Genomic DNA, 18,560 nt, shown 5'->3' with positions numbered 1-18,560 from the left:
ATTTGCATATTAGCCTTTTATTATATAGAATCCTATCTAATAAAAGACAAAAAGGGTAATTAACCGTACCTCTGCTATGCTTCCCATTGGCTAATCAGGGTGATATGCAAATTAACCACCAACAAAGATGGCGGTTAAGTTGCATACACAGGCTCCAAGTGGTGGAGCGAAGCCAAACAGCCCCAAAGCCGCCAAGCAGTGAGGCCTCACCACCCCGGGATCAACGGAGCCACAAGGCCTCAGGGCCCCAGGATCAGTGGAGCCGCGAGGCCTCCTGACCTCGGGATCAGCGGAGCTGCGAGGCCCCTCAGCACCAGCATCAAGCGGAGCCACGAGGCTTCCCAGCCCCGGGATCAGCGGAGCTGCGAGGCCTCAGGGCCCGGGGTCAGCGGAGTCCCAAAGCCTCCCAGCACTGGGATCAGCGGAGCCGCGAGGACTCACGGCCCCTGCAGCAGCATGACAGGGGACAGCGCCCCAACTCCCAGATTGGCCCTACTCTGTGCGTGACAGGGGGGAGCTCCCCAACCCCCTGATCGGCCCTACTCTGTGCGTGACAGGGGGTGCCCCAACCCCCTGATGGGCCCTGCTCTGTGCGTGACAGGGGGTGCCCCAACCCCCTGATCGGCCCTGCCCTGAGTGTGTCAGGGGACAGCGCCCCAACTCCCAGATTGGCCCTACTCTGTGCGTGACGGGGGAGCTCCCCAACCCCCTGATCGGCCCTACTCTGTGCATGACAAGGGGTGCCCCCAACCCCCTGATCGGCCCTGCCCTGAGTATGTCAGGGGACAGCGCCCCAACTCCCAGATTGGCCCTACTCTGTGCGTGACAGGGGGGAGCTCCCCAACCCCCTGATAGGCCCTGCTCTGTGCGTGACTGGGGGCTGTGCCCCAACCCCCTGATCGGCCAGCTCTGTGTGTGACAGGGGGTAGCGCCCCAACCCTCCGATTGGTCCTGCTCTGTGCGTGACAGGGGCCAGCACCCCAACCCCCCTCCCATCAGCCCTGCTCTGAGCATGACAGGGGAAGGCGACCCAACCCCCTGATATGCCCTGCTCTGTGCGTGACAGGGGGTGGCGCCACAACCTTCCCATTGGCCCTACCTTGAGTGTGACAGGGAGCGGTGCCCCAACCTCCCAATCGGCCCTACCCTGAGTGTGACTGGGGGTGGCATCACAACCTCCCAATCTGCCCTGCTCTGTGCATGACAGGAGGCGACACCCCAACTCCCCAATTGGCCCTGCTCTGAGCCAGACCAGAGGCTGCGGGGCAGGCACCTAGGGATTGGGCTTGCCCTCTGCCACCCAGAAGCGGGCCTAAGCCAGCAGGTCGTTATCCCCCGAGGGGTCCCAGACTGTGAGAGGGCACAAGTGGGGCTGAGGGACACCCCCCTCCTGCCAGTGCACAAATTTTTGTGCACCGGGCCTCTAGTATTTTAATAATATTGGAAGGATACACCCCACAATACTGTAGGGATTTACATAAAATAAACTGTATTTTATAAATAACACATTGGAAAACTTAGTAATTATTTAAACCCAATACTTCATGGAAACTGAAAGAATTTTGAAAGGTATAATAAAACTTAAAAGTCTTAGTACTCCTACTAATTACTCTAATCACAATTTACTCTTTGCAGAAATAGCTAGTTCATCCATTGAAATATATTCTCTTGAAGACAGACAGGGGCTATATTTTAATTTTATGTCCCAAGAGCAGAGTATCTTGAACTTAATATGTTCTAATGGGTGTTTTTTAGTTGAATCTGACATAATCAATGAATTTTTCAAAAACTTTGTTCTTAGACCCTGAAGCTTAAAGAGTTGGCAATGTGAATACCAGAATAGATGATACAACTTGGAATTTTTATCTTTACAAAAATATTTAAATATTTTAAAACAAATTCACATTCACTTAGTTTAAAATTTACAGGTACAAAAAGAAATATGAATATGTACATAAAGAAGAACACTTCTTCCCAATGCACTTTCAGAGATATTTTAGGCATACAGGAATAAGATATATACATTCTATTTAGCATAGTATGTGCACTGTACTGTCTTAATTGTTTACACTTAACACTTTTGGAAACTGGCCCATATCTGCAAACAAACAAAAGACTATGTTCTCATTCTGTGTCATACATATTTTATATGTGTGTAGTATAATTTATTAAATTGGTATTTTGTAATGAATGTTCAGATATTTTCCAATTATTCTTACTAAGAACACATTGCAATGAATAACCTTGTACATGGCATCATTTTGTACAAATGAGAACAAATTTATGAGCCATATTCCAATTTATGAAATAAGGGTCAAAAGTTATGTGTTTTTTACATTGATAGATATTGCCAGATTACTTTCCATCTGGGATGAATTAATTTACATTCACAATCAAAATACTCTTTGTTTCAGTCTGGATGGTAGAATGTGCTATCAAACTTTTCAATCATTGTTAATGTAGGTAAAAAATGCTGTCAGTAGTTTCAATCTTTTTTCTATTTTAGAATTTAGATTTTTTCATACATTTAAGGACATTTGAATTTGTTTTCCGTTTGTCATAACACTGTTTACATCTTCTTCTTTGTACTCAATACACTGTGTACAATCTGTAATTATTTTGTTTATTTGTGTCCTTGTTCATCATTTGTCTCTTCTATTATTGTACAAGCTCCTTGAAGGTCAATACTTGGCTTTCTTGTTCATCATTGATTCCCAGCTCCAGTACAGCACCTTCCCTAGTAAACATTTAGTAAATACTTATTGTACAAATGACTTCATAATGTGAGTTTATCTGGAGATCTCTCATGTACTTTCCAGAAGTCTGTCTTTGATTCTGTGCCCTATTACCTCTGAATCTCCTAAAAAAATTGGTTATTTTTCAGGATTTTTTGGAAAGCTTGTTCAGCTATTTGAAATGAAATTGAGAAACACAGTACTTAAATTAATATTTTGGAATAAGACTATCTTACGGCTTCTTCAAAATATCTAAATTGCAATCACAGTTTAGTTTTTCATAAGGGAGATGATTCTCTAATGAGAATTGCAATTTAACTTTTCCCCTCAGTACTATCATGAAAAGAAAATGACAATGAATCTAGGAAATAAGGAAAGAATAAGTATATTTATTTATGACCTCAATATCACATAGTGGGACTGTACACAAATTTGTATCACTGACCTCTGACATTGCATAAGACTGTAGAGTTTCCAGAAATGTAATTATTTTAAAAATTTACTATAAATTAATAATTGTGCTTCAATCATAAAATGGACAATGATTTAGAATTCCTTCTTTCCACAGGAAATATTGTATCTGTATTATGTGATTCTTTCAGCAATTGCAGACATAGAAATTGTTAAAATTTAAGGTAAATTTGTGTAGTTCAACGACTAATTTTTAAAATGTATAAGCATTACTGTATTTTTAAGCAGAATTCAACAAATCATCAAGGCATTGCTTGAATATTACTGACTCTAGTGTAAAAAGAACAAGTGATTTCAGGGTCTACCTAGTCTTGCTAATCATATTAGATTATTAGAAGCACAGAAATGAGTCTTTGTTTTCCTCTGTGGTGCATCAAATTTACAGCTTATTCTGCAAGAAATGTTTAAGATGAGAGACTTTTTAAAGTATATATATATTATTGATTTTTTACAGAGAGGAAGGGAGAGGGATAGAGAGTTAGAAACATCTATGAGAGAGAAACATCGATCAGCTGCCTCCTGCACACTCCCCATTGGGGATGTGCCGGCAACCAAGGTACATGCCCTTGACCAGAATCGAACCTGGGACCTTTCAGTCCGCAGGACGAAGCTCTATCCACTGAGCAAAACTGGTTAGGGCTAGATGAGAGACTTTAAAGGGCTTTGTCAATTATATCAAAGTCGGGCTTTATTCTGAGCAGGGCCTCATTTCTGAGATGTTGCCATGTGAACTGATTTTGGGATTTGCAACGAGGAAACGAGAGAAAGGAGGTTTGGAGATGTAGGCAGTTGGGAGAGAAAGGTCTCTGATTGCAGGGGACGGTAAAAGGTCCTTGCCTCATGGCTTGGACAAAAAGAGCAGGCATAGGTGATACACTCCAGGAGACATGCTACTTTATAACCAATTAAAAAAATATTTTTATTGATTTCAGGGAGGAAGGGAGAGGGAGAGAGAGATGGAGACATCAATGATGAGAGAGAATCATTAATAGGCAGCCTCCTGCATGCCCCACACTGGGGATTGAGCCCTCAACCCGGGCATGTACCCCAACTGGGAATGAAACCATGACCTCCTGGTTCATAAGTCGATGCTCAACCACCAAGCCATGCCAGCTGGGCCTATAACCAATTTTAAATTTCATTTTCTGCATTGTAATTCCTTGATACAATCCTTAAGGCTTCAGTTCATTTTGGGAAACCAGTAAATCCCAGGAATACTGCTATAGGGAAGCCAAAGAGTGGGTATGTATCCCTGCCTTGGAGTGAAATTGACTAGACAGAACAGGATCAACAAACATATCCAATGATAGATGGACAGAGGCAATAGCTGAAGAATCCCAGCTCTATGGTCAAAATTGAGAGGTGATAAGTAACAGCCCAAATATATAAGTGCAACCCACATTATGGGGACCTCATAAACAGCAGAGATGGGATCTGGACTTTCTGTATTCATTATGATATACTTGGGTTATAATTAAATGGTAACAGGTAAGGTCAGAAGTCTGGGAAAGTTGGGGGATACACAATTATGGGTTAAAGAAATTGCTTATGGATATCTGTTAGTACAGATCCTTAGTGTAGTTCATGAGTGCTTCTTGTCTCATATTTTGGTGCTTACATTATCCACTTTCAAAGAGTTATGACTACATTCATGTGCATTAGAATCTTCCCCCTAACCAGATTATAAACTCCTTGAAAACATAAGGCTTAATTTGTAGTATACATCTTGCTTATCTCTCATAATGTCTAAGGTGGTACTCAGCCAATATTATGGTGCTTAGAATATATTTATTAAATGAACACTTTATTGGACAATTCTGTTTATGACTATATGGACCATAGTCTCAAATGACTGTAATAACATGAAAAAGGATCTTAAATATGCTTTACATTGCCTTTCTTTTGGGAATGTAGACTTTTTGCTTAGGATGCATTTGCTTTTATCCTTTCCTTACCATCTTTACTTAACTGTTTTTATTTTAATCCTCACCTGAGGATATGCTTTGTAAAAAAAATTGATTTGAGAGAGAGAGAGAGAGAGAGAGAGAGAGAGAGGACACCAATTTGAGAAACAACAATAGCTTGCCTCCCATATGTATCCTGACTGATTGAACCCCCAACCTAGGTATGTGCTCTGACTGGGACTCAAACCCACAACCTTTCCGGTGTATGGGATGACACTCCACCCAACTGAGCCACCTGGCCAGGACCATCCTCACTTAACTTTGAATGTCCCTCAGTAGCACCTGGTTTTCAAGGTTTCTTGTAAAAACAACAAAATAACTGAACATTTAGTCTGTTATGCTAACATGAGATCAACAATTAATTCACATCTGAAATCTATGCTCATGCTTAGGCACAAATCATGAATGCTTAAATCCATATGTCGTGTGCTGTCCAGCTATTTGCACAAACATGAAGTACATCCACGTTTGAAGCTCTGAGCAGACCTCTGATCAGTTGACACTTCTAAAAATCTTTTTTTTTTTCCTTCCTAATAATCTTGTTCTCAAAGTTTTATAAGTCTAACTTCTATAACCATTCTCAAAGGTATATAAGGTTAGCTTGTTTCTTATGAATGTGCAAGCCTTCAGATTATCAAGTGTCAGGTACAGCGGTGGATAAATAACACACATCTCAGCTCCTCTGGGGGGTAGGAAGGATTGAGGAGGGAGGACCGGAAAAGAAAGCAACTGGTGGTTCAATCTCATGTGCACACAGTTCTCTCACTGATGGGAGTGCCGGGTCTGATCAGAAATCCTGCCTACTCCAGCCCATGAGTTAAGAGACAGAATCACCCCAGGATGGATGTGTTATTTGCTTTTCCAATCATTCCTCAGAATAATACAACTAGTACTTCCAATCAGGTTGGGCTTAGGTGGCTATATCACCGCAGTGATGTTCCAGGATTGGTAGCTGAGAAAAGGTCTTCTCCATAAAAAAGAAAAAATGGAGGGTGAGCGTGGGGAAAGGGCTTGGCCGCTCCCTCTGCTGCTGCTGTTGCTTATTCACAGCACGTTCCCAGAGCCTGTGCAGCTGACGCGCAGCAGACTTCTCGTTTTTGTTCAGGTCTGGTTTTGATCTGCAGCGTTCAGGGATGAGCAATTCCTTTCACGTTATTTGCAAACCTTGTCAAAGCCTGATTGCAGCATGACATTGATGACAGACTGATTATTACTTGTCTCAGAAAGCAGTGTAAGAACATATTGGCTTTCATGCAAACATCCAGCTTGTCTTTAGCGTACGGTGCAAATGGCAGCGGTTTTATACCGGAATCCTGGAACCATAGGCAAAAGGAGGCATCTCTGTTTCTATTGATTCTGGAAAGATTTCAATAACATTTTAGGGACAGTTTTTGTTAAGTGAGATTCCTACAGCACTGAGACAAATAGTCTAACTGAAATTTCATTGATTATTTTGAGAGACATTTATTCCAGTAGGCAAGACAGAAAAAATTAAGAAGGGATATAAAATAATATTAAAATGCATAAACTTTCTTTTTCAGTAAAGCAAATCTACTAAAGCTTAGAAGTGAGTTCAGTAGCAAAGTTCTGCTTACTTGGAAGCCCTAAGTACTAACTAAGTTTTGATAATTTTTCAATAACTCAAGCCAGACACACCCAGATGAATAAATTAGCTACTTGTGATGAGAATTAGACCTTACAGTAGGTATTTATCCTTTTCAAACCACAGGAACGCAATTACGTTAAAGAAACATAGGCATTCTGAAACCCTTTCTAGGAATTACAAACTCTATGATTTCAATTTTATAGATGAGTCATCAAGCTTACCTGAATGTCTATTTGATACTTAAAAAAAATTATTGGTTGGAAACTAGTGGTGTCTACAAATAGGATACCACATTGTCTCCCTACATGTGTTCCATTTGCTATTTCTTTCTTCTCTTGGTAGAAAAATAGGGGATAATATCATAATCACAGGCCAGAGCTAGTCATTCACAGAATGAACCACCACCACAATTTCTTAAAAAAAATACTAACTCTACAAGGAGATGACATGTTTTAAGCTAATTGCAACTTTCAATTGAAAAGAATATGTACATGGCAACATTTAAATAAAATATGTAAATGGGTTTTTCATGAAGATCTTTCTTAATACCTATCCTAAAAGGCAATCATTGATATTAATATATATGTTTATTGTCCCCAATTTTTACGTAAACTGAAGTGGGACTCAACATGGTATATTCTTAACTGTGTGGGTGTGTTTTTTTCCATAATGATATTAGAAGCCATGGAGATAGGACTTCAGGCAGTTCTGAATTTATATCTTACTTGTGATGGTAAAATCTCAGAGGTGACTGGAATTGACATCTGATATATTTTCTCATGAATGTGCTTGAACTGATCTATGTTAGCTCACAAACTGCTAAAATAGATAGAGGTAATTATTTCAAGAATACGAAACACTAGAACTCTGGCATGTTTATATAATGAAATATTTAGCAACAATGAATACTAACATTATCTGTAAACACGTGTAATGCAGAAGAAAAAAATTGCATGTCAGAAGTAGGAAGGTCAGTAGGAAGACAGAAATTTTGGAATTCAAGTTTTACATTTGCATAATAGGTAGCGAATAAATATTTTGTAATATTGATAAATCAATAAAAAGAGGTGAGGTATAAATACTGGAAAAGATGAAAACCAATTGATTAAATAGAGATTTTATGATTATATATATATAATATATATATAGTTTCATAATGAATATTTTAAATTATAAAACATAGTTCATATTTGAGTTTACTACATATGAATTAAAAGCTACAGCACTCCTATTCTGCTAATGTTGATGCATATGCAACAGAACAACTATTAGAAATATAGCAGAAGCTAAAACCTGTCCAAGAAATGACTTCACATAGGCCTCTGCTGAAAGTCTTTTCACCGACCATCCTTAGTGGACACCATTCCCTGGAATCTCACACAAACAAGCATATGCATTAGTCAGTGCGTAAGATTCAGTGGGGAGAACTTGGCAGAAAGACAAAAAAGAGTCTCCAAACTTCTTTGGAAAGTGTTTTGCCACTTATCTTAAAGCTATAACTCTGCCAACTGGAGTTAGTGGGCTATTATAAATTTATATATGCATTTAATCTGCTTGGAGAATTTTTTTACTTATATGTTACGTCAACATTTCAAAACAACCTTGTAAGACACAGAATCTTCCAAGAGGAAGGCTCTTCATATGTGAGAGGCAGCTTTCCTTCTGAGGGACAGCAATGACTAGTTTGTTTGAGTACAAAACTGACAGTTGGGAAAGTCTGAAATATAATTCTGGCTTTTCTGCTTCCTTAGGTTGGCCATACAGAATAAACACGAACCTGCTAAGCAAGCAGAATTTTGGAGAAAGTACACACACATTTTAGAGGAGAGCTAGAAACTCTTCTGGAATATGAGTTAGCAAAAGACCTTGAGCACCATTTGAGTGACCTTGACTAATTAGATCTGGAGGGAAACAATTGGCAAAATTAGCACACAGCCATCCTGAGGCTTTGCAAAATGAAACGAGAATGAGTTAAAAGGAGTCTGTGGAAAAGTACACAATTCTGTGAAATTATTTTGTCTTTATAATCTGAAAAGAAATTTAAAGTATTATAAATGATTGATTTTTGAAAGTAATAAATTAATACAAAATTAATAAAATAATGTTACAGTCTGAATGAAAAGTTCTTATAGAAATTTATTTTGTTGCATTTTGGAAGAGGAGTGTTAGTCTTTGATAAATTTCCTATGTAGATATTGTTCCCTTTCAAGATATAACCTTCAGCTTTCCTATGTAGATATTGTTCCCTTTCAAGATACAACCTTCAGCTCAAAGAGATGCTGATCCCGAATTGCTGGCTGAGGTACATTCTGCAAATAGTATGACTAGTTACTCATAGGAAATATTTGCAGGCTCTATAGTTCATGAAATTTGCTGTAGAGAGCCAAATTCACCATAGAACCTGGGAAAACTTACCTCAAGTTGTGTCTTATGGAAAATGCAAATGAAACAAAGGGACCCAAGCTCTCAACAGGAAGCAACTAGGGGATTATGGGATTAAATAGAGAATATGGTAAATTGTTAGAGTTCTCAGTAGAAGGATTTCAATGTTAAGGAGACCTTCTCTTTCAAATGGGCCATCTAAATCCTGGTTTAGGAATTGGCAGGATTATGAAATAGTTAATCAGTTCATTATATTATTTATCAGAGATTTAAGCCTCTTCAAAATGGAAGTCTAGTCTCTTAAAGGATGATTATCAAATTCAGTCTTTAGCCAAACCCTTGAAGTAGGCTAAGATATTAGGCCAGGAAATGAAAATAATTGACTTAATCACATATGATTTTAGTAGTTCTAAGTCCATAACTTACAAAAGGTACAGCTGTGACCATTTCACAAATCCTAATGTGACACATCATAATCTGATTGAGATCAGGACTCTTTATAATTTGTAGGAAAAGGAAGGTTGATTGTAATGATTAAGCATGTTGTAGGCCCACTGTTATAGTAATGATAACAAGCTCTTTGTTATGGCCCCTTTACTGCATTCATTGCAAGAGGATTCAGTAGAACAATCATACCAGGGTTTTTATGTTTATTTGTGCAGGTGTTATATGATCTAAGATTCCTTGAGCTATGTTAGACTATATTTATAATTCATTTTTTAAAACTAATCTACATAGTGGGATTATTCCTAGGCCAAGATTTCCAATTTCTATCTTTTCGATGATAACTTCCAATCTCTGGAATCTAACTCTTGACCCTCAGACCATACATCCAATTATTTGCATCTGAACTAAGATATCTCAGAGGAGTGACTTCAGACTCATGATGTCCAAACTGAACTCACATTTTATTCAAACCTTGTCCTACTTCCCAATTTCCTGTTTTAGGGACTAGGATTGCCATGTGCCCAACTACATGGAGAATCTTCTGTTCTCCTCCACCATATATCATACCTAAACCTAGATTTCCTTTTCTAACGCAGGTGAGGAAATTCATCCTTTGTTGTAATGATTAAATGAAAAATTAAGGCTAAACACTTCACTCACTTTAAAACATTGTGAAAAACTCTTTTAGTATAGGCACACACACACATACATATACCAATATACGCACACGCAAGGTTCATTTTGCAGAAGAAAAGTAAGCAGAATACCATTAGCATAAGCAAATTTAAAAAAATGCTGGACATGAGAAGACAGACTCTCAAGGAAAAATCTTGAGAAAGAGGATGGGATTCATTATAGGGTTTTAGCAGAAGAGCATTAGATGAAGTTTAGCCAATTTCAGAGAAAAGTTGGTCAAGGATGGTTCTCAGAAGAGGCAAGAATTATTCTTCAGGAGGAAGAGTTAGGGGTTAAGGTTGTGTGCAAAAGAGGGTAAGAACATCTATGGGGATAATGACATGTGAGTGCCACCGTGGAAAAATCCCTCAGTCTTCAGGGTCTCTTACAGGTTCTAAAAATAATAATAATAATTAAGGAGTCCTGAATAACCTGTATACTAGAGTACAATTAGCAAACTCATGGCATCTGGTTCTTTCATAGTATTCTACATCTAAGGCTTTTGATTTGAAATCTTTCTTATTAAACCAGGGCATGCTTGTATTCATATAAATTCTTTAAATATATCTATTTTTCATCAAAAGATCATGTTTAGAAAACATCTCCATGACCTCCTTTTAAACAGAAGTATCAAGAGTACTAATTACAAATGTATTGCACTGCATGGTGTCTACATTCAGCAGTTTATTCCTGCTGGGTGTTCAAAGGACAATATGATATAAATTCAGTATCTGGCATTGTTGGTTTTCTTGGCTTCATGCATGTTAAACCTGGATTTTCATTGATACAGTATAAAATAAATAAAAAGGTATATGTGCCAATATATATTTTATGAATGTTTCAGTATTTGCTAACAAAGCCTCTGATATATGATTGTACCTATCATTCTAAATCTAAAGGAAGAGATAAAACACAGTGTCTATGATTTCACTATTTTAAAAAAAATGTGAAAGATTCCACCCCCTTTACTTTTATTTAAAAAGTATTTCTGGTGGGTTTGGGATTAAGGTTAAAGTGTCCCACAATTTGCAATAGCAAAATTGGTATACATACTCAAAAACAGGCATCCAATCCAGAGGAATAATACAAAATATGTTGAAATCCTTGCAATCAGAAAATGAGAAACACAAATAATACTGAAACCTCTTGACAACCAATAGCAACACTGATGTAAGAAGGGATTTTACCAATAACTGGGATCTAGGGTTAAATAAGACAAATGTTAGAAGAGTAATAAAAACTCATGAACAAATTTAAAATCTTGGCAGATTAACTATCTGATAGAACCAATGGGGTATTGGAATATGTGTGACAGTTTGAGGGTGTGAGAGAAGAAAAATAGGAGAAAAAATGTTTAATAGGTTTGCCATAGATTCAAAATAAAATAAAATATCTAAGCAAAAGATCTGGATTCTCTATAGTAAAAACAAGAAAAAAAAGATGTAAGAGTAGAAGAACCATGGTCTTCTGTCAATCCACTCTGCCTTTCATTTCTGTTCTCTTCTTTAATTGTCATGTCTCCAGCCCTCTCATCTACTTATAGTCATCTCATGGTATTAAGTTTTACATTATGCCCTTAGGCACAGTTAGTTTGGAATGCCAACAGTCTTTGAAGATTCCCCTCTAAATGCTTCATCTTACAGATTTTCAACAGGTATGTATTTTCCAACACATTAGATTGAAAAGTTTGTCAGTTGAGCAACATGAAAGTGAGAATGATTTCTTTGCATCAAGATTTTTGAACTAATAGCATAGTCATTCATTCAGCTTTGGCAAGGTTATCACAAAAAAGATGTTGTGTTCTTCCTAGTACATTATATCAGGAGACAAGGGATAGTGCTTTGTCCTATATTGAAGATATTAACTTTCATTTTTTTGGGTAGGGGTGGCATTACCTAGGTTTCTCCATAGTGAAGTTGCCATTTTCCACTTAGTAATTAAGAAGTAATTTGTGGTGAGATTCTATGAGACTGAAACGTCCTCTTCATCAAATTATTACTCACTATTTTAGCATTCATTGATTATTAAAGATTGGTTACTAACTCCATAATTATATGCTTATTAGTTGGTATTGTACTGTAAGAAAGAGCAACCTGCCATCACTCCTTTTTTTCTTCCCTCCCTTCATCCCTAACTTCATTCTTCTTCCTTCCCTTCTCTCTCTCTCTCTCTCTCTCTCTCTCTCTCTCTCTCTCAGGATTCCCATTTTATTCTATTCAATGAATTGATTATCATTATGTGTTTAGAGGTCACGATCTTCTGATTTGGCCAGTGAGAGCTCCTTTAAGTCCTTTTTCCTCCTAATATATTAGATGATCTTTGAGTGCTGTCTTATTTTCTGAGCAAAAAGATGTCCTAGAAAACGTCCTCTTCTGCTAAGATGTCCTGGAATCCAGCCTGTACTTGCCATTTAGAGTGAAAGGGAGTCAGGTTGTGTTAGGACTTCTCTGTGGCTTCCTCCTGACTCGATGCTGTGCCCCATCCAGGAGGATGAGTCAGCCCCTGTGCTTTCATTGGTATGAAATCATTTCCTTTCAGCCTAGCAGATTCATTAAAGAATCTAGAAGGGGTGTGACAGCTCTTTTAACTTCCTTAGAGGATGAAGCCTTTAGTCACTTGGTGTTTTCTCAGTCTTTGCCATGGATGTCAAAGGTGAAGAAGGCAGACAGCCTTGCTCACTATGACCTTCCTACTGGAAGCCAATTGATCAATCCATGGCTATCCAGTGAGTTATTTTATTCAAGACACCATTTTCTTAAAAGAAAAAAAAATACTTGCTTTCTTCATCATTTAGGATTCTTACAAAGCCTGGGTTCATCTCAGATGGCTTATCTGAAAAGTTTGTTTTTTTTTTAAAAATATATTTTATTGATATTTTACAGAGAGGAAGGGAGAGAGATAGAGAGTTAGAAACATCGATGAGAGAGAAACATCGATCAGCTGCCTCCTGCACATCTCCTACTGGGGATGTGCCCGCAACCCAGGTACATGCCCTTGACTGGAATCGAACCTGGGACCTTTCAGTCCGCAGGCCGACGCTCTATCCACTGAGCCAAACCGGTTTCGGCAATATGAAAAGTTTTTTAAAAAGAGTAACACATAAAGTTGTAAGCAGGGATTAGTTAGCAAACAAGAGTTTGTGAAGCACCCCAATATTAGCAATATTAGGGAGCCTAATGGACACAGAAAGGCCACAGAGTTATGGTAGACTACTGGAGTGAGGACCATGGAGGAAGGGCTCTCAGAAGAGAACATTAATTTTGAGAGATGTGGTCACGCCCACACTTGTGGTACCAAAGCAGGGAGGCAATGTAGATTTTTATCTCCTCCCATCCTCTACTCCTGAGGATGATATCATTGGCCAAATCTAATCTGTATGAACACTGTATTAGGGTTCTCCAGACAAACAGAACCAATAGGATCTATCTATCTATCTATCTATCTATCTATCTATCTATCTATCTATCTATGAAAGCTGGTATTATTATCCGTTTGAGTCCAAAGGCCTGTGATTGGAATGGGGTGAGAGACCTGATGGTATAAATCCCACATTGAGTCCAGATGTCCAAGGGCAGGAGGTGACAGATATCTCAGCTCAGGCAGGCCCTCCAATAGTTTGTCTACATGGGCCCTCGACAGACTGGATGATAGCCATATGCATTGGAGAGGACCACCTACCTGCTTTACTCAATCTAGTGATTCAAATGCTCATCTCTTCCAGAAACACCTTCATGGACACACCCAGAAACAATGTCTCACCAGCTCTCTGAGCATCCCTTAGTCTAGTCAGGTTGACACACCAAATTAACTATTGCAAGTGCAGACAAGCCAGAGAAGGGAGGGAAATAGATTCTGTGGGCAAAGGAAGATGAGCCAGTGCTTATTCTCTGACATAGTCTTCCTCACCATCACCGGGGACCCTGGTGCAATTTGTTCTTTAGCAAGGTTGCAGATGTTGAGTTCCCTATGCTGAATGTCTCAAAAATGCACTTTTAATTTGGTTCAAAAGAGTCTCTTACACACAAGTGGTATCATATTTACTTTATTAGAAGAAGCTTGTACTTCTCTCCTGCTCTTGAAAAATCCAATTTGTTGTTCTACAGAGAGAAAGTATGTCAGGTGCATATGTGGATAAGGCTGTCATAAATAAGTCTCCATTCAGCTCACACAATCTAACCCGGTTAGAAGCCATCAGTTAGGGTATTTTCAGAGGGGACTGAAGTTGATTATGAGAGAACAAAGAAGCAAAAGTCATGCTATATAATAAAAATGGAAATTAGCTGAAACCCTCAGCTCTGTTTGCGGAGCCAATGAGCATTCAGTTCATGTTCTGCACATCTGTTTGCTGAGGTGGATCTATAGTGATGTTCCGGAAAACGAAAATAAAGCCCAAATAGATTTCCAAGGTCATCCTCCAAACTGAAAACACGTATCTTGGTCTCTCTGTGGGAAGATTTAGGGACATCCTCTTTGGGGTTTTTGTGAGGGTTGTGATTTCCTCATTTTTACAAGAACTATAAAATTACAGTATTTCCCCATTATATTTTCCCTTTTAAGCTTGGCAAGCAAACGGCACTGATCCGGTGCCAATATGATACTTAAAGCCAAATGTCTGCATTTTAGAAAATTTAATTATAAAGAAATGAAGAAATTATAAAAAGCCTGCTACCAATAGAAATGTTTTCATTAAATATATTTTCATCCAATTATGAACCCAAGCAGGTCTCTTTTTTCCCCCCTTCTCCCTTTCCTGAACCATTTTGCTGCTGTGTTTACAGCCTGGTACTGTGTCGCTGTGCTAGCAGGGGAGGCTGGGAGGCAGACGTGACCAGACACAAAGGTGATAAAGGCTTGTCTCATTTCAATGTTCAACCAGAGTGGAATGCAAACAGCAAGCGGTGCGTGACACAAAGTAAATAGGTTCTTTAAAATCCTTCTTTTCATAATCTTACACGGTACTGGCAGCTCAGGTAAAGCTTTCCTACGAATGCAGGATTTTTAGCTCAGCAGAATCCCCTTAAAAGCCAGATAAGGGGTAATATAACTTTGTCCCTTCAATATAAATGGCATTTCTCCCTTTTCCCCCACACTGGCTTTTAAACACACAGACATATACACACCTACGTCTTTTTCTGATGGCTTCTCATTCTTGCCTCGTTTAATTATAGACTCTCATAGCAAATGCTCTTGAATGCCTATTATGATGGGACACTGACCTGGGTACCGGAAGTGCAAAGGGCAACAAGATACAAATGTGTCCTCTGGGAGATCATAGTCGCCTGGAGGAGCCACTGCAGAGACAAGTAACACTCCAGTGCCCCACGGCAAAACGCTCCGATACTGGTGTGAGTACAGGGCTTGTTGGAGCACAGCAAGGAACAGTAGTTCCGTGTGTCCAAAAAGCATCCTTAGGACGAGATTGTGAAAGATCAAAGGGGTGGGATTTGTCAGATGTAATAGACAGAAATTCATTCCTTAGCAGAGGGAACAAAATATTCAAATATACAAAGACCTATGATGATGATACAGTCCATTCCTAGGTGTATCCATTTGGTTGATTTCAAGATAACATAAGACCTTCAGGAAGAGTAGCACTAACTCTTTACACTCTCTTGAGTTCGGATCAGTAGAGCTTTCAAACGAGCAGTGAGATAGATATTGAGGTTGACCCATGTTTGAATTTTGGGTCACGTGGCTGCTAAGAGCTTTACTGTTCTAACATCTAAATAGTGAGAGTAATTACTCCGTTAGAACACCCATGCTGTTTTGATTAAAGAATACAGCTTGCAGACATTCCAGAGCACCTGAGAGAGCCTTGCAAAGTGACTTATCTATGCAGGAAGTTGATTAGCACAGGTTTGGGAATCAGATAATCTTGGGGCCTCACTCTCTCTTGCACCAATTAGCTGAGTGAGCCTGGGCAAGTTAACCAACTGCTCTGAGTGTCTGTTTTTATCTGTAAAGTCAGCACTAGGGGGCTTAGCACTGTTGGGAAGATTGTCAATACTAAACTGAAGGTAAGCACGCTGGCTGGCCTGTAGCAGCTGCTCAGTAAATGAGTGGCCGAGAAAATGAGGCAGAGAAACCAGGCTACTTATCCTAACACATGATGTAGGGCCAATACTTTATTTATATGAGAAATCATACATCTCCCCTTTTCAGGAACCCATGCCATCCTGCCTCCTTTCTAAAAGAATATTTTGTAGCCCCCAATACTTCTGAGATGGCATTTGCATCTTCCCACTCTATGCTGCAGTGTGTGGGGAAGATGGTGGCGAGCAGTAGGGTAAGTACCAAGTGGAGGGCAGAGATAAATAGGGGAAAAAAATGGACAGGGCATTCTAGAACCTTCTTCCCCCATCCCCACCTTCAACACAACAGGTTTCTGACATACGGACACCCAGGTTCTGGTGCAATAGATCCCTACACCGTTTTTCTGAGAGAGATGAAGGCCGGTGTGAGGATCGCCTCTCCTATTTTCCTCTTGGAGCGGGTTTCTTTGTCTCCTGCAGCCACGCTCAAGCTGAGCGTGTCAGCAGCAGCGCAGGAAGATTTGTGATCTGCATCTCGGGCTTGAAGTTGTTTACCAGCGAGTGCATTCAGGCATCATTGCATTTTCCTCTCTCTTTAATATGTGACTGGCAGTCGGATGGCTTCAAGCATTTCTGTCCAAATGGAAGCCTTTCCTGCTTTGTTCTCCCGTCCCTCTGCCTCAGATACACGGCCACCTGGCATATGCTGTGTGTGCTCCACGCCGATGCTGCCAGCAGGCAAACAAAGCCGGGATGGACACGCACGGCCAGGGCAGCCGCGGGGGCTGCGAATTCAGTCAGATCACTAGCCAGTCGGTCCAACGTGCAGATCCAATGTTGTTGTTTTTTTTTTTTGACCGAATTAACCATAGGAACAGGCGATCCTGTCCTGGGTAGACACACAGAAAGGACAGTAATAATTCACAAGTGTCTTTGCAACGACCCGCTTTATGGAAAGACAATTCCCTAAAAAACGTTGACATTTAAAAATTCAAAATACATCATGATGGACACATGCATTCCAATTCTTTAGAATTTGCCAGGGAAACAGAGAGAGAAAAGCCAAAATTGCTGGTTCAAAGGGCAACCTCCATATCTCCCTAAGAATTACAAGGGTTTTTAGAAAGCTTTGTAATAGCTGTTCTAGATAGAACAGGCATATTTCAGGATGTAATTTCTCTATGTCTAAATTATAATAAAAACCATTCGGAAAGAAAAGGGAACACACCTGCAAAAAGTAGCTAATAGGATTTTTTAAAGTGGTAGCCACATATATTTTTGCCATTTCTTCTTTTTTTTTTTTTTTTCAAGGTGATACTTAATATAGCACAGCTTGTTTTTCATAAAGAGAAACAAAGGGGACACAAAAGATTCAGTGCCTTAATTCCCTTGGTTTTCTAAATTTACATTTTACTATTGAAAGATAAATAGTGTTTTATTTAGAGCTTTAGATGGATGCAAAATTGTTGCTATTTTGGCTAGGAATAATTTGTTGGCAAACATGGTATCTCTCACTAAGTTTAGCCTAAAACAGTGTATTTACAGTTACAATAAGACAGTGCTTCCCCCAATAGCACCTTTTTTCCCCTCCAAGTGCAGTAAAATTAAACAGCAGAGGCCATTGAACTGTGTAAGAATATTGAAGCTAAGTGCTATGGTCTCAGGTCTTTGAAAGGCACAGTGTATGGAATTGATATGTGAACAGCATTCATGAGACAAACCACAGACAGGTAAGTCAACATAGCTATGCCCTTGTCATGGCTCAGGGAATCCAAATTTCAAAGAAAAAAAAAAACAGCTAAATGCCATAGACGACAGCAGCCATAGTAGACAGAAGTCACATTAACTATCCAGCTGTGGACAGATCAATTCAATTTTGTTGATTACCCTCTGTTGAGTGGTAGAGTTTCAAAATAGATAATGAAGGCCCTACCTTCAGTAACCTTGTCTGGCGCATGCAAAGAAAGCAAAATAATAATACAAGTAATAGATAAAAGATGCCAAATCAATGGCTTTTTTGACTCAGCTCTCTCTTCTCTGTTTTTTCCCTTTCCTCTACTTCCATTTCCACTAACCAGTTACCAAATTAAGTAGATTGTCTTTTCTAGAATTTTACATAATTTGAATGGAAATTATCTAAGTTCAGGTTGCCAAAACCCTTCTTCCACACTATGTCGGCATCCTATTATTTCATTTCTCAGCCTTCAATTTGCCAAAATATCTATGCCATGTCTATATCTTATCTGTA

The 18,560-nt window shown here is 39.2% G+C and overlaps 1 non-coding gene and 1 pseudogene across 1 annotated transcript; one reads left to right on the top strand and one right to left on the bottom strand.

Moving 5' to 3' along the window:
• Positions 1–18,560, bottom strand: part of LOC139002692 (mixed lineage kinase domain-like protein pseudogene) — a 59,969-nt pseudogene that overhangs the window by 16,885 nt on the left and 24,524 nt on the right.
• LOC139004674 (small nucleolar RNA SNORA8) lies at positions 10,936–11,072 on the top strand. The gene has a single exon (XR_011470523.1). It is a non-coding gene; the product is annotated as a small nucleolar RNA SNORA8 (small nucleolar RNA).

Source organism: Myotis yumanensis, unplaced genomic scaffold (genome assembly GCF_028538775.1).
Source record: "Myotis yumanensis isolate MYYU_CA2020_CCGP unplaced genomic scaffold, mMyoYum1.0.hap1 SCAF_2, whole genome shotgun sequence".
In the NCBI taxonomy this organism is placed as follows: domain Eukaryota; kingdom Metazoa; phylum Chordata; class Mammalia; order Chiroptera; family Vespertilionidae; genus Myotis; species Myotis yumanensis.
This window is presented reverse-complemented; position numbering and strand designations above follow the sequence as displayed.